The sequence below is a fragment of the Schistocerca nitens genome, chromosome 2 (assembly GCF_023898315.1).
Source record: "Schistocerca nitens isolate TAMUIC-IGC-003100 chromosome 2, iqSchNite1.1, whole genome shotgun sequence".
Classification (NCBI taxonomy): Eukaryota; Metazoa; Arthropoda; class Insecta; order Orthoptera; family Acrididae; genus Schistocerca; species Schistocerca nitens.
The window spans coordinates 792,816,761-792,832,216 of record NC_064615.1 but is presented as its reverse complement, the minus strand read 5'-3'; the positions used below and the strand labels follow the sequence as shown (position 1 = coordinate 792,832,216).

The following is a 15,456-nucleotide window of genomic DNA, read 5'->3' as shown; positions in this document are numbered from 1 at the left end:
TATCTCACTTCCTTACGTGCCTAACCTCCATACAAATACCTCCGGAAAAGACTTACTAACACTTAAATCTATATTCCATGTCAACAAGTTTCTCTTAACCAAAAACGCTTTTCTTATCAACGCCAGTCTACATTTTATATCCTCTCTACTTCACCCATCATTAGTTATTTTGCTCCCCAAATAGCAAAACTTATCTATAACTTTTATTGTCTCGTTTCCTAATCTAATTCCCTCAGCATCACCTGACATAATTCGACTTCATCCCGTTATCCTTGTTTTGCATTTGTGCATGTTCATCATACATCAGCCTTTCAAGAGGCTGTCCATTTAGTTCAACTGCTGTTTCATGTCCTATTCTGTCTCTGACAGAATTACAATGGCATGGGCAAACCTCAAAGTTATTATTTCTTTTCCCTGTGCTGTATTTTCCACCTACTCCAAATTATTCTTTGGTTTTTCATATAGCACCCTATATTTGCTTTATTCCTTTATCCACTTCCTCTCCTAACAATCGGTTCAGAAAGATGTTACAATGTACAAACATGATGTTATTAAAAAAATCACATGAAATTGACTTCGGCTCACTATTCTAGCGCACCGTACAGTTATTTGGGGTAACATAAATTGTCCTCTTGCTGTAGTTGACAGTAAGCAAATCGAAAAGCAAAGAAAATGCACATCGGTCATTCAGTCAACCGTTTACAGTTGAAGGCTTGAGTGAGCACAATGTACAGCTACAATATGTTGCAGAATTCGTAAAACGTACATCTATAAGTTCCATAACTTTATTTGGTCATCAGTCTTTTGACTGGGTTCATGCGTCCTACCACGAATCCTCTCCTGTGCCAACCTCTTCACCTCAGAGTAGCACTTGCACCCAACGTCCTCGTCTACATCTACATCTCCGAGATTACAGTGCCCGCTGAAGTACCTGGCAGACGGTTCTTCGGAATATCTTCAAACTATTTCCCTACAGTTCCACTCTCTAACAGTGCGTGGGGAAAAGAAACACTTAAATTTTTCTGTACCGGCTTTGATTTCTCTTATTTTATGACGATGATCATTTCTACCTATGTAGTTTGGCGACAATAAAATATTTTCACATTCAGAGGAGAAAGTTGGCGATCGAAAATCATGAGAGGGTCCTGCCGCAACGAAAAACGTCTTTGTGTCAATGACTGCCACGCCATCTCGTTTATCATATCCGTAACAATCTCTCCCTATATTACGATCATACAAAACGAGCTGCCCTTCCTTGGACTTCCGATGTCCTCCGTGAGTCCTGCCTGGCAAAGATCCTATACCGCACAGCAGTATTGTAGCAGAAGATAGATAAGCATAGCATAGGCAGTCTCTTGTGTAGACCTGTTGCATCTTCTAAGTGCTGTGCCAATAAAACGCTGTCTTTGGTTTACCTGACCCACAATATTATCTATGTGATCGTTCCAATTTAAGGTATTCATAATTATAATTCCTAACTATTTAGTTGAAATCACAGCCCTTGCTTTTGTGTGATTTAAACTGTAATCGAAATTTAACGGATTTCTGTTTGTACTCAGCCAACGGCCTTCTCGCAGTGGTAACACCGGTTCCCGTCAGTTCACCGAAGTTAAGCGTTGTTGGACTGGGCTAGCACTTGGATGGGTGACCATCCGGCTTGCCGAGCGCTGTTGGCAAGCAGGGTGCACTCAGCCCTTGTGAAGCAAACTGAGATGTAGCGGCTCTGGTCTCGGAAACTGACATACGGCCGGGAGAGCGGTGTGTTGATCACATACCCCTTCATATCCGCATCCAGTGACGCCTGTGGACTGAGGATAACACGTCGGCAAGTCGGTACCATTGGGCCTTCCAAGACCTGTTCGAGCGGAGTTGGTTCGTACTCATGTGAGTGATCTCACACTTTTCCTTATTCAGAGGCAACTGCCACTTTTTGCACATAGAGATATTGTGTCTAAATTGTTTTGGTTTTGATCTTCTGACGACATCACTGTACGGTAAATGACAGCTTCATCTGTAAATAATGTAAGAGGACTGCTCATATTGTCTCCTAAATCATTTATAGAGATTAGAAACAGCGGAGCACCCATAACACTTCATTGGGGAAAGTCAGATATCACTTCTGTTTTACTCAATGATTTTCCGTTCGTTACTACGTACAGTGACCTTTCTGACCGGAAATCACGAATCCAGACGCACGACTGAAGCGATACTCTATAGGGACGCAGTTTGACTAAAAGACTCTTGTGAGGAATGGTGTCAAAAGCCTTCTGTGAATATAGCTTCAGTTATTTGTTGGATATGTTCCAGTTCTCTTCTTTCCCCTACAGTTTTTACTTTCTGCAGCTCCCTCAAATGCTGTGTTGTTGTACACTGTACTCCCACAAGCTCTCAGCTGAAGAGTCTTGAGTGAATTGTTGGTAAAAATTTTCTGTGTGTTTCTGAAAAATGCGGAAAATGGTTGAGTTATGTCATCCCAAGAACAGGTAGAATGCTGTGCTATTACAGAAGAATCAAAGTAAATTTTTGGTACTTTTTTAGTAACGTCATCTTTTCATGAATAATACACTGTGGTACGTTTTGGAATAAGTATTGAAGAAGTGCGGAATACAAAATTTAGGGTGCTATTTAACAGAGTGGTACGGCTGTTGAAAACTTCGCAATGAACAAAGTTAGAAGAAGGGCAATGATATTGGTATGTGTGGTAGCTAAACAGCATTTCCTTGTACGTTATTCATCTTGATTCTGGACAAAAGGTTTTTTAGATGTGGTCAAGGTTGATGGGATCCCCTTCGTAAGTATAACGCCTGGGTATTTTATTTTCAGTCAAATGTACCTAGGTAAGGTACGATCCTGAGTAAAAAGAGGAATATAAGAAGCTAAATTGCTGCTGTAACTTACACTATACGACGATTACCTTAAGTAAAACTCAAGCTGTGGCATTTGAAAGACTAGAGCCAGAACAGCAAAAATTGTTAAAAGTGCACAGATAATTGAACGAATAAGTGAACTGATGAATCAATACCAGTATAAAAAAAAAAAAAAAAAAACATAAACGGTATCGCAAGTAGCGGCACACTTGGAGAAACCATCCATGACACTGCACAGGCTGAAAAAAAGGCTGACACTCAAGTTCTCGCTGTGGAGGAGAGGTACCAGTCCTGTTTGTCCAGAATAGCCACTGAAAATACACTCCTGGAAATGGAAAAAAGAACACATTGACACCGGTGTGTCAGACCCACCATACTTGCTCCGGACACTGCGAGAGGGCTGTACAAGCAATGATCACACGCACGGCACAGCGGACACACCAGGAACCGCGGTGTTGGCCGTCGAATGGCGCTAGCTGCGCAGCATTTGTGCACCGCCGCCGTCAGTGTCAGCCAGTTTGCCGTGGCATACGGAGCTCCATCGCAGTCTTTAACACTGGTAGCATGCCGCGACAGCGTGGACGTGAACCGTATGTGCAGTTGACGGACTTTGAGCGAGGGCGTATAGTGGGCATGCGGGAGGCCGGGTGGACGTACCGCCGAATTGCTCAACACGTGGGGCGTGAGGTCTCCACAGTACGTCGATGTTGTCGCCAGTGGTCGGCGGAAGGTGCACGTGCCCGTCGACCTGGGACCGGACCGCAGCGACGCACGGATGCACGCCAAGACCGGAGGATCTTACGCAGTGCCGTAGGGGACCGCACCGCCACTTCCCAGCAAATTAGGGACACTGTTGCTCCTGGGGTATCGGCGAGGACCATTCGCAACCGTCTCCATGAAGCTGGGCTACGGTCCCGCACACCGTTAGGCCGTCTTCCGCTCACGCCCCAACATCGTGCAGCCCGCCTCCAGTGGTGTCGCGACAGGCGTGAATGGAGGGACGAATGGAGACGTGTCGTCTTCAGCGATGAGAGTCGCTTCTGCCTTGGTGCCAATGATGGTCGTATGCGTGTTTGGCGCCGTGCAGGTGAGCGCCACAATCAGGACTGCATACGACCGAGGCACACAGGGCCAACACCCGGCATCATGGTGTGGGGAGCGATCTCCTACACTGGCCGTGCACTACTGGTGATCGTCGAGGGGACACTGAATAGTGCACGGTACATCCAAACCGTCATCGATCCCATCGTTCTACCATTCCTAGACCGGCAAGGGAACTTGCTGTTCCAACAGGACAATGCACGTCCGCATGTATCCCGTGCCACCCAACGTGCTCTAGAAGGTGTAAGTCAACTACCCTGGCCAGCAAGATCTCCGGATCTGTCCCCCATTGTGCATGTTTGGGACTGGATGAAGCGTCGTCTCACGCGGTCTGCACGTCCAGCACGAACGCTGGTCCAACTGAGGCGCCAGGTGGAAATGGCATGGCAAGCCGTTCCACAGGACTACATCCAGCATCTCTACGATCGTCTCCATAGGAGAATAGCAGCCTGCATTGCTGCGAAAGGTGGATATACACTGTACTAGTGCCGACATTGTGCATGCTCTGTTGCCTGTGTCTATGTGCCTGTGGTTCTGTCAGTGTGATCATGTGATGTATCTGACCCCAGGAATGTGTCAATAAAGTTTCCCCTTCCTGGGACAATGAATTCACGGTGTTCTTATTTCAATTTCCAGGAGTGTAGTTCTAACATGAAAGAGCAAAAGCCTCAATGTCAACGGATGATCTTGGACTCCCGTACTGAAACGACCGACCGATGCTGGTGGCCAAGAGAGAACCAGTCAAAATAGAAGCCGTAGATTTTTGACACAGTGATCCCTTCGATCATCACGAAGGAGTCGCCGGGTCAGCCGTAATGAGCAGGGAGAGGCCCTCGGACATTGACACGAGAGGCATGGCATTTCCAGCTACGGGTTCAGCTCGTTCCACCATCAGTTATCGAGGAGTGAATCTTTGACAATGCCAGTCACTTGTGCCGGCGAAACTTGAGAAAAATCGTTAGACAAAGGTCTGCCGAAGATCCTGAGATGAAAGCCAACAGCCATACAAGAAGTATATACATCTGTGTAAATGTTTTGCATAGTGCTCACTCGTTAGGATAATGTAATATAGGTTTCGTCTGGTCGTTGCATGTTTCTTTGGATTTTAACTTTGTTCACCCCTGATTATCCTTAGAGCAGCATTTTTATGTCACCACCAGTGCATAATTCATATAAAACAACTGTATTATTAAAGTCAAATATGAAAGTAATGTTTTTGTAGACAGGACCAAACACTCACTTCACAAAAAGGTAAAAGGAAGTTATCACTTACTTATAAAATTAATTTCCTTTTTAATGACAGATTACTACCGTACATTTTCTTAATAGAACTTGTTGCTGGATACCACTAAGATAAGGCTAAGGATTGTTCGGACACCAAAACACATCGATGTTTTGGACGCCATTATGTATAATTGCTGCCAGCCTTTGACCTAATAACACGGTCATTGGTCTGCGATGATAGATGTTCCTTTGCTTTTGGTATTCTTTCATTTTACGACCTTTGGTGTTGTACTGATAACGTATACCAGTTTATTATCTTCTATTCATGACACTACGTGTATGAATCGCACTGAAATCAGTTTCATTCTTTGTATGCACTTCATCATGTCATATGTTTGTATAGAATATACGATCACGCCCTATCTGATGTTAACGTCATTTAGTTTTTTCACTGTGCAGCTTTGTAAGTGCTGTAGGTGATTCTCCGTTCATACATATTTTTATTTGACTGTATATGTGACATATATTTTTCGGTTTATTTTACTTTTAGTACTGCAGCGATGATGCAAGTATTAAGAAAACCGGTCGAGAAATAAAGTTGAACATGTACAGCTGAAGGCTGAAGATGCTTTACTTCAAATATCTGTCGGCTGTAAGCTCTTAATACAAGAATTGGCCATGAAAGCCTTAAGAATTCGCTTTGTTTAAATCTTTCAACAAATCATTAAGCCGCTAACGATGTACATCGAGTGTAACATAAAACTGAACGAAATACTCCTTGATATATAAAATACATAAAAAAATTGTACACATTAATATGACGCATGTAGAATTAAGTCTCCGTAAGTCCATCCTTATATTGATGGTTGTTGGACCTCGGCTATTCAGTATAAAATGTCGAATCAAAATTCTTTCAGCCGTTTAAATTTTCAGTTGTTCATCTATTTGAGCAACCAGTTCCAGCATTACATTTCGCCTTCTTCAGGTCCCTGACGAACGTATAAGACGAATCCCACTGTTCCAGTCAGAAGAGGGATCAACATTCTGTGACTGATGTTCGTAGATTTTTAACACAGCGATCCCTTCAACTATCGCTTGTCAGCAAGGGATGATCGAAGGGGTCGCAGTGTCAAAGATCTACGGATACCAGTCGTAAAATACAGGTCGCTATTTTGACTGGACGAGGGGTGGGATTCTTCCTACACGTCGGTCAGGGGACTGAAGATGGCGTAATTTAATACTGAAATTGGTTGCTCAAATAAAGTAACAACTGGAAAGTTAGACAGCTGGAGATGCTTTTATTCGACATTTTATATCTAGAATTAAAGTTTGCGTGCATTAACAATGGTTCAAAGGGCTCTGAGCACTATAGGACTTAACATCTCAGGTCATCAGTCCCCTAGAACTTAGAACTACTTAAACCTAACTAATCTAAGGACATCACACACATCCATGACCGAGACAGGATTCGAACCTGCTACCGTAGCCGTCTCGCGGTTCCAGACTGTAGCGCCTAGAACCGCTCGACCACTGCGGACGGCTTGCATTACAAACGAATGAAAATAATACGCGATAACGTTCTATGGTCACAATGGGACGTTCGCATTAGGAATATACCCTAAATGAACTCCATGTATTTGTGGACTGTTGACGTTAGATACAGACTGTTTTGGGTTTACCCAGTGTTGTAATCGTCCTGAGAACTGTTGCAGAAGCGGTGAAGGTGATTGGTGGAAGAAAGGGCCACCCAAGAGAACAGAGGTAACTGATGCTGCGCGGCTGTCAGCAGGTTGCAGGCGAGGCGGCCGCGTGGCCTGCCAGCGGCAGACGCGCGTCCTCGGCCGGGGAAGGCCGCAGGTGGCCGCGGCGCGCCACGCCCACGCGGCCGGCCCGGCCCCGCCCACACACACACACACACACACACACACACACAGACACACACAGGCAGGCAGAGGCGCTGCCAGCCGGGCGCAGGCTAAGGGCACGTGGCGGCCCAAACACTCTCCTAATGCTGCGCCGCGGAGGCACGCGGAGTAGCTCGAGCGCGAGAGCAACCAGGTACCAGCTCTCGAACCGTGGCGTGCCAAGCATTGGACATTACGTACTGTGTTGCGCGACACGCAGAAACTACAAAAAACTATACGGTGCGTGATCTGCCCTTATGACGTAACAGTTAGTCATATATTAGAACATAGCCGGCCGCTGTGACCGAGCGGTTCCAGGCGCTGCAGTATGGAACCGCGCGACCGCTACGGTCGCAGGTTCGAATCCTGCATCGGGCATCGATGTGCGTGATGTCCTTAGATTAGTTAGGTGTAAGTACACTACTGGACATTAAAACTGCTACACCAAGAAGAAATGCAGATGATAAACGGGTATTCATTAAGACAAATATATTATACTAGAAGTGACATGTGATTACATTTTCACGCAGTTTGGGTGCATAGATCCTGAGAAATCAGTACCCAGAACAACCACCTCTGGCCGTAATAACGGCCTTGATACGCCTGGGCATTGAGTCAAACAGAGCTTGGATGGCGTGTACAGGTACAGCTGCCCATGCAGCTTCAACACGATACCACAGTTCATCAGGAGTAGTGACTGGCGTATTGTGACGAGCCAGTTGCTCGGCCACCATTGATCAGACGTTTTCAGTTGGTGAGAGATCTGGAGAATGTGCTGGCTACGGGTCGTAACACATCTGAAATTTAACTTCCACTGTTCAAAGTGCCGTCAATGCGAACAAGAGGTGACCGCGACGTGCAACCAACGGCACCCCATACCATCACGCCGCGTGATACGCCAGTATGGTAATGACGAATACACGCTTCAATGTGCGTTCAACGCGATGTCGCCAAACACGGATGCGACCATCATGATGCTGTAAACAGAACCTGGATTCATCCCAAAAAAATGACGTTTTGCTATTTGTGCACCCAGGTTCGTCGTTGAGTACACCATCGCAGGCGCTCCTGTCTGTGATGCAGCGTCAAGGGTAACCGCAGCCACGGTCTCCGAGCTGATAGCCCATGCTGCTGCAAACGTCGTCGAACTGTTCGTGCAGATGGTTGTTGTCTTGCAAACGTCTCCAGCTGTTCACTCAGGGATCGAGACGTGGCTGCACGATCCGTTACAGCCACGCGAATAAGATGCCTGTCATCTCGACTGCTAGTGATACGAGGCCGTTGGGATGCAGCGTGGCGTTCCGTATCACCCTCCTGAACCCACAGATTCCATATTCTGCTAACGGTCATTGGATCTCGATCAACGCGAGCAGCAATGTCGCGATACGATAAGCCGCAATCGCGATAGGCTACAACAGGACCTTTGTCAAAGTCGGAAACGTGATGGTACGCATTTCTCCTCCTCACACGAGACATCAAAACAACGATTCACAAGGCAACGCCAGTCAACTGCTGTTTGTGTATGAGAAATCGGCTGGAAACGTTCCTCATGCCAGCACGTTGTAGGTGTCGCCACCGGCGCCAACCTTGTGTGAATGCTCTGAAAAGCTAATCATTTGCATATCACAGCATCTTCTTCCTGTCGGTTAAATTTAGCGTCTACAGCACGTCATCTTCGTGGTATAGCAATTTTAATGGCCAGTAGTGTAGTTCTAAGTTCTAGGGGACTGATGACCTCAGATGTTATGTCCCATAGTGCGCAGAGCCATTTGAACCAGAACAGAAAAAACAATCTTGGTTGCACAAGATAGGTTCATTTAATTTTCATATGTGACGCGTTTCGCCTGTTCTAAACATCATCAGACAATCGATAACAATTCTTGCTAATCGTGACCGAGGAATCGAACGTAATTTAGAGCCCCATAGAATTTGGAGGTAACAATCAGATAGACACTGTCAGTCTCTCATTACATCACCGATAAAATTCTTCCTAATGGCTATTTGGTTTTTGCCGCCCAGTTCTTTGGGACTCTTAATTGCTTTCGACGCCTCTGTCACGATTAGCAAGAATTTTTATCGATTCTCAGATGTCACCTAGAACAGACGAAACGCGTCACATGTGAAGATTAAATAAAGCTGTGATGTGCAACCAAGACTGTTTTTTTTTTCTGTTCTAAAGATCTATGACGGTTGCTATACCACGGCGACTGCGGCACTCGTGGAGTGGAGTGATTTTCAGGTTGTGCTACAGAGAGGTGTTGCATACACTTGGATCCAGTCAGCCATGTACGCCATTCAGCCTGAATGTGGTTTTGAAGCAGGCTGTCACGTCTATTCAGGCTAACACTGGACTGTTTCTTCTCTTTTCCATGACAGAAGAAAAATATATGGCGCAAAATCCTGCGTTTGCGATACTATGAAATCTAACTGAATCTAAAACTGATCCAGTCTCTGGCACACCCTTGAGATTTGAGCCAGCTATCTTGCAGCTGAACTACACTACTCTTGCTATCCCTAACATGCTGCAGCTATAGGTGATGCCTACCACAATCTTCAGTACACTGTGAGCACAGTGGAGAGGCAGCGACTCCACGACATGAGAGAGCAGCCACAACTTAGTCTCCGTCACCTGTTCAAGACTTCTGCCCCGGACCTCCTTCAGCTTCCGCATCCTTTCACTCTCTGTTACCGATATACGCAGCTCTCTCTTTTTTCCATTCTGCTCCCAGCAGCTTGCTCCTGTCCGCCAACACATCGGGACCACGTACTCTCTTAAATGTTGCTACAGCCTGCGGATGGTATAACCGCTTTTTAACAGTATTTTCGCAAAATGTCAACAAGCCAACAAAAGAATTTCTTCCTCTCGTTTCTAAAAAGCTTCCTGCTGAGTGTTATGTCTTCATTACGTCACTACTAAAACTCCAGTTCGCGTTCATTCAGCCACAGCCATCCTGGCATTACAGATCTCATGAAATACTAGAAGGCTGCTATGTTATTGTTCTCCAGTGTCCATCCGTTAAGTTGGCCATTGCTGCTTTGTCAAGTTTTTGTGGAAGCGAGGAGATTAGTTGCCCAATACATCAGTTAGAAAACCCCTAGCGCCTACCACCAACTACTGACAGAGTCCCGTATTCTGGAATGAAGGCTTCTTAACTCAGCCTCTCCCGTCCTGTAAATGGACAATGGCCTGTCTTCCTGCGCTCCTTGCGGTAAAGTGACTTCCGTCCATGACAAGGAGGTGGGCGCCTTACCTGCTATTTCTTCTCTCTCTGTGCGCATGTACCACGACTCCCACTAAACTAATTCATCTCCCCTCCAATTGTATGATTAAAGGTCCCGAAGGGCTTGCTGCGTTTCAATTGTGTAACACAAAGACACACAGTGTTTCGACGCACCCAGAGAGCAGTGATTGTTAAGGCTCCACTTCCAGGACTTGGAAGTGTGCTTGCAATGGATCAACTATGTTTGGCGAATTAATGACGAGGCCTGGTGTGCCGGAAAGCCACTATGTGGTTTTTAGGTGGTTTTCCACATCCCACTAAATGAATACCGGGCTGACTACACACAGACAGTTGGGGTACACATATTCCATCCTGAAAGGGGGATGGGGGATTGGATAACGGCAGTAAGCACATCCGGCTACTCCTCAAACAAATAATGCCAAATCCATTAATAATCATGCCAACCCTGCGCCGATGTGACAGAAACCCACAAGAAAAAGACGACACCCGTAACAGTTGTCACACAGTTTGGAGATAGATCACACTCATGATTTCGCGCTTTCGATAAAGATGGTGTTATGGCGAGAGGAAAAGTTACTGTATATACGAAGTGTCAAATGTAAAGTAAGTAAAGATTCAACTATTAATTCATTCCTAATGTCTTCAGTTCTGAAGCGAACTTCTCCAATGAATACTTTAACGCTACGGAGAATTCTTATTTCCTCGGTCTGGATCCTGCTTTCTTTCTTTCTTTTTTAAATGTATTTCTTATAGTTCCAGAGATGACGTTAAATTTTAGTATCTTGTTACCAGTTTCATGGTCGAAATTTCGTACTCTGTCACAGGCGAGATACAGAAACTACGTTATTTGTTCCAGTCTTACATTACTTATTACACTCTTAGTTCTCGTAGGCTATTTTCCCTTGAATGCCACAACCTTTTTTCATTAGTGAAGATTTTCGTGTTATATTTGGAAGCCAACAAATGAACATGACAAACAGTTCTTTGAAGAGCAAATAAATAAATTTACTGTGTGTCCTAAAGTTTTAGGGTCAAAATTACACAGACGAGAAAAGCACCCTACGCCTGTATGGTGCATATGCTTGTATCGGGCAGAAACTTGGACCCTGAGAAAGGTGTAAAAGTAAAATCTGCAAATTTCGAGGTCTGTTGGTAGAGGAGAATATTGAATACAGCGTGAACTGACAGTGTCTCGAAACGAAGAAGTGCTGAATAGAGAGCAGGAGAGACAAGGTGACCAACCAAACCAGTTATTGTTAGCAGGAAGAATATGGTTAACCATCTTCTTCGACATTCATTCCTTAAACACTCGGATTCAACAAATGATGGAGAGAAGAAGCCACCAGAAGATACGTGAGCTTCAAGAGACTAGCTTATAGATGAGAGGATGCATGAGCGAGCCCACTGGCCTTCTGATTGAGGAGAAGAAGATGAGTGTAACGAACCATTTGTCGGAAAGGAATATTTCTAGCGGTGCAAAGTCTGTCGCGACTCATGAGTGTGAGGTACCTCCTCGCCGTATCTACACTGGTTGTGTTTATGGTGGAGATTACGACCGTTTACAGTTCGTGACTGTCTCTCGGAAAAGAAGAAGAAAGGTCGATTTGTGTTTAATATCGCATAGTCAACTACTACAGGGGAAGAACAGGGAAGGAACTCGGCCATCTTCCTATCATAGGAACCATCCTGACATTACCCTTAATCGATTTAGGGAATCTACAGGAAACTGAAATCTGGATGGCTGGAGGAGGATTTGGGATTGCGTCCTCCCGAGTAGTCCAAGAGTTCACTACTGTGCCACTTCACTCGGCCGAAAATTTATAATTACTAATTACAGGAAAAAAGACTGGAAGACCATGACATCGCTGTCCTCCATGAAAGTAAGGCAGAATTGCAATGGAATTGACAGTTTAATGACCTGTCACTATGGATTGAGAGTAAACCGAAGAAATATGGAAGTAATTAGGGGTAGCAGTGATGAGATAGCCGACAAGGCAAACGCTACACTTCAAGACCACCAGACACAGTGAAAGAATTCTGCTACCTTGGAAGAAAAATAACACGTGATGGTCGAAGCAAGGAGGGCTTTTGAAATGTGGTGCTACAGAAAGATTGTTGTGCTACTAGGTTTTCTGTTGCTTCCCTAAATCGATTTAAAGTGCATTTCAGGATCCTTCCTTCGGAAATGACAGGCCGATTTTTGGCATGTGCTTTTTTATACCCCGTACCTGGTGACAGACTTTCGAAGAGACGTTTAACACTAAAACTCCTCTGTTTCTTCCTCCCTCTGTTCCTGCTATTTAGTCGGTACGGAATTGTGGTTGTGTGTAGATATGATTGTGGGAGGAAAGAACGCGGCGATGGAGGTTCAAGCAAAGTGGCTCGCAGCTGGTGGGGGAGACCTAGGAACACAACTGACAGCAGCCTTTTCCTAAATGGACGTACGAGCCGCTCTCGCTGCATGCACGTCGTTTCCGCTGCTCCGTCTCTGTTCTCTAAAAGGACTACAAGCTGTGGACATTCCCTAGCATTGGAATTAATAGCAGTGCTCAGTGTAGCTAACTTTAGAAAATGCTTCAGTAGTTTCAGACCATACAAATTCTTATACACAACAACATACATCTGAGGAAAGCACTCCAAACATGATTCTCACGCAGATCTCTTTAAATTAAGGTTGGTGGAACGAAAAAGTCAAAAACTCTTCAAACATTGCAGTTGTCGGCTATAGTAATAGACGTAAAAGCACTAGCATTTTATAAATCAACTTCTTAACATCCTCTAATTTTGTCGACCTGTGTGAGCGATAATGATATGTCACACAGCTGGGTAGATTAACGATAATATGATGAAATGAATCTTTGTGTTACTATCCCTCGCCACACGGCGCTATCGATGTACGTTTAATAGGTTTTTGCCGGCGACTTTTCAAGCAATTAACAAGAGGACCGAGCCTACCTGTCATTGCCGATGTCGTTCAGATGTTTGGTACATGCAGGGCTTGCCTAGAAATTAAAGTGACAGAAGTGGTAGTACCAGATGGTCAAGCGTCTGGAAAAAAATGTCAGGTGGGACATGAGCCATTTATGTTAGCGTAGCTTCCACGTAGCGGTTGGTGCAGCGAAAGTGTGGAGAGCGGTAATGCACAATTGTGGAGTCGAGTCCCTCTCTGAAATTTTTTTTATTTACAATTTTTTCGTTATTTACACAGTAAATAAACGGAAATAATGTTCAATACATTGTGTTTACTAATATTTTCAATTTTCATAAAATTGATAAAATGTGGAGTAAAAAGAAAACTTTAGGTTGCAGGAGAACATATTTCTGTTAACTGACTCGTGTGTGTGTGTGTGTGGGGGGGGGGGTAGGGGGTAGGGGGGGTAGGGGGGAGGGGGGGGCATTCTACATACGACGATATTTTTCAAAATGAAGAAGGATTGTCACTGCCTAGTGTTCAAGTCATTCGCCTCAAATGAACTCCGCTAGTGCCAGCTTGCGATGTCTGCTTTTACCGTCAGGTGAACCAGTTTGATCAAGACCTTCAGAGCTGCCCTCATCCACAGAGAAAAAGAAATCACAAATCCTGACAAATCTACGTCAGAATACCTTACACTGTAGATCACCAGCTATCCTCGTCAATATCTGGTGAAGGGATGCGTTATGTGTAGTTTGTTGACAAAGTGTGCGATAAGAGAGAATCTTTTGTGAATGTAAACCAAGCTTGTTTTTCTATGAAAGCTTTAAAACGATCGCGTAATTGTAAAAATGCCGCATTTCTAATGTGTGCAAAAGGCCGATATAAGTACAGCTTCCCCTTTTTTTACAAGTATCACCCAGCACGCATAAATCTTCAGCTATAAAATAATTAAAGTATCTAATTTTATGTACGAAGTTCTCGAGTACGCATTACAATTCATTCCTAGAACTTTACTTGTAATTCCAAATTTTCCATTGCCAATCCATTTCATGCCTTTTATGAAAATGTTAATGAGTACGATATATGCAGTATCATTTCGATTTATTTGCAGTGTAATAACATAAAAGTTGCAAATAATTAAAAAAGAATGTCCTGCATAGGGACTCGACCCTGTGACCCCCGTATTACCACTGTGTACTGTTCCCGCTGCGCCAGCTGTTGCCTGGAACCTACGTTAACACAAATGGCTCATATCTCGCACTAGCCGCACCAATAATTCTATGTTTTGTAAACTCTTGATCATCTGAAGCTTCCATTTCTGTCTCATTTCTGGTCAAGCCTTGCATATACCATATATCTGACGAAATCAGTGATGATAAGTAGGTGCAGTTCACCTTTTAAGTTATGAGAATGTTACGGATTTTGACGTAAAACCCTTTTACTAATCTGCAAGTTAAGGTTGTCCAGAGTGTAAGGGTGTAACATCGTAACAAACATTGGGAACATGTTAAATACACAAGCCAGACGTGACCACTGCCTTATGATTCTCTTACGTGCGCAGTCGTTTTAGAATTTACAGTATACTGGATTCCATATTGTACGACTGAACTCTGGCCTCACCAGTCTTATTTATGCGTTACACCATTTGTTCCTCACTGTTCCGCGGGCCGTTTCCTTGATGATGGCGAAAGGCCAGTATAGAAATTCAAGTCCAGAACCCTGGTTCTGAAACGAATACGTCGAAAGTTATAAGCGAAAGTGAAGTAATTGTGTACCTTTGGTATGATGACGGTGATAAAACCTCACGTAGATTCCTTTTGTAGTACTTCTATCTGCAAAACGCATTCACAACAATTGTTCAAAGTAGCTTGACCCAGATGCTGTTCAGGTAAGGCATCGCAACACAAAGTTCAGTAATAACCATGCGAACGCCCTGGTTTTGTGCGAACAGTATAACAGAAATGTTTACAGTGGATAAACTATTCACAAGTAAAATGCTAACAAGAATGTCAAAACTCCATATTTAGAATTGCGTGATAGGGCTTACCTATGGGGCCGAGACATGTATACTGGGCAACGATATCAAAAGAAAAATTATTACTTTTTTTAAATTTTTAGACTAGTGTTTGAGCAGAAAAATTTCAGAAGCATTACAAAACTGCAGGAATAGAAAACAGCAGAACTGAATGACTGGGACATGTACT

The 15,456-nt window shown here is 44.3% G+C and overlaps 1 pseudogene; it reads left to right on the top strand.

The window, feature by feature from the left end:
• The first annotated feature begins 1,558 nt into the window (after positions 1-1,558).
• On the top strand, positions 1,559-1,676 carry LOC126238642 (5S ribosomal RNA; annotated as a pseudogene).
• Positions 1,677-15,456: the final 13,780 nt, after the last annotated feature.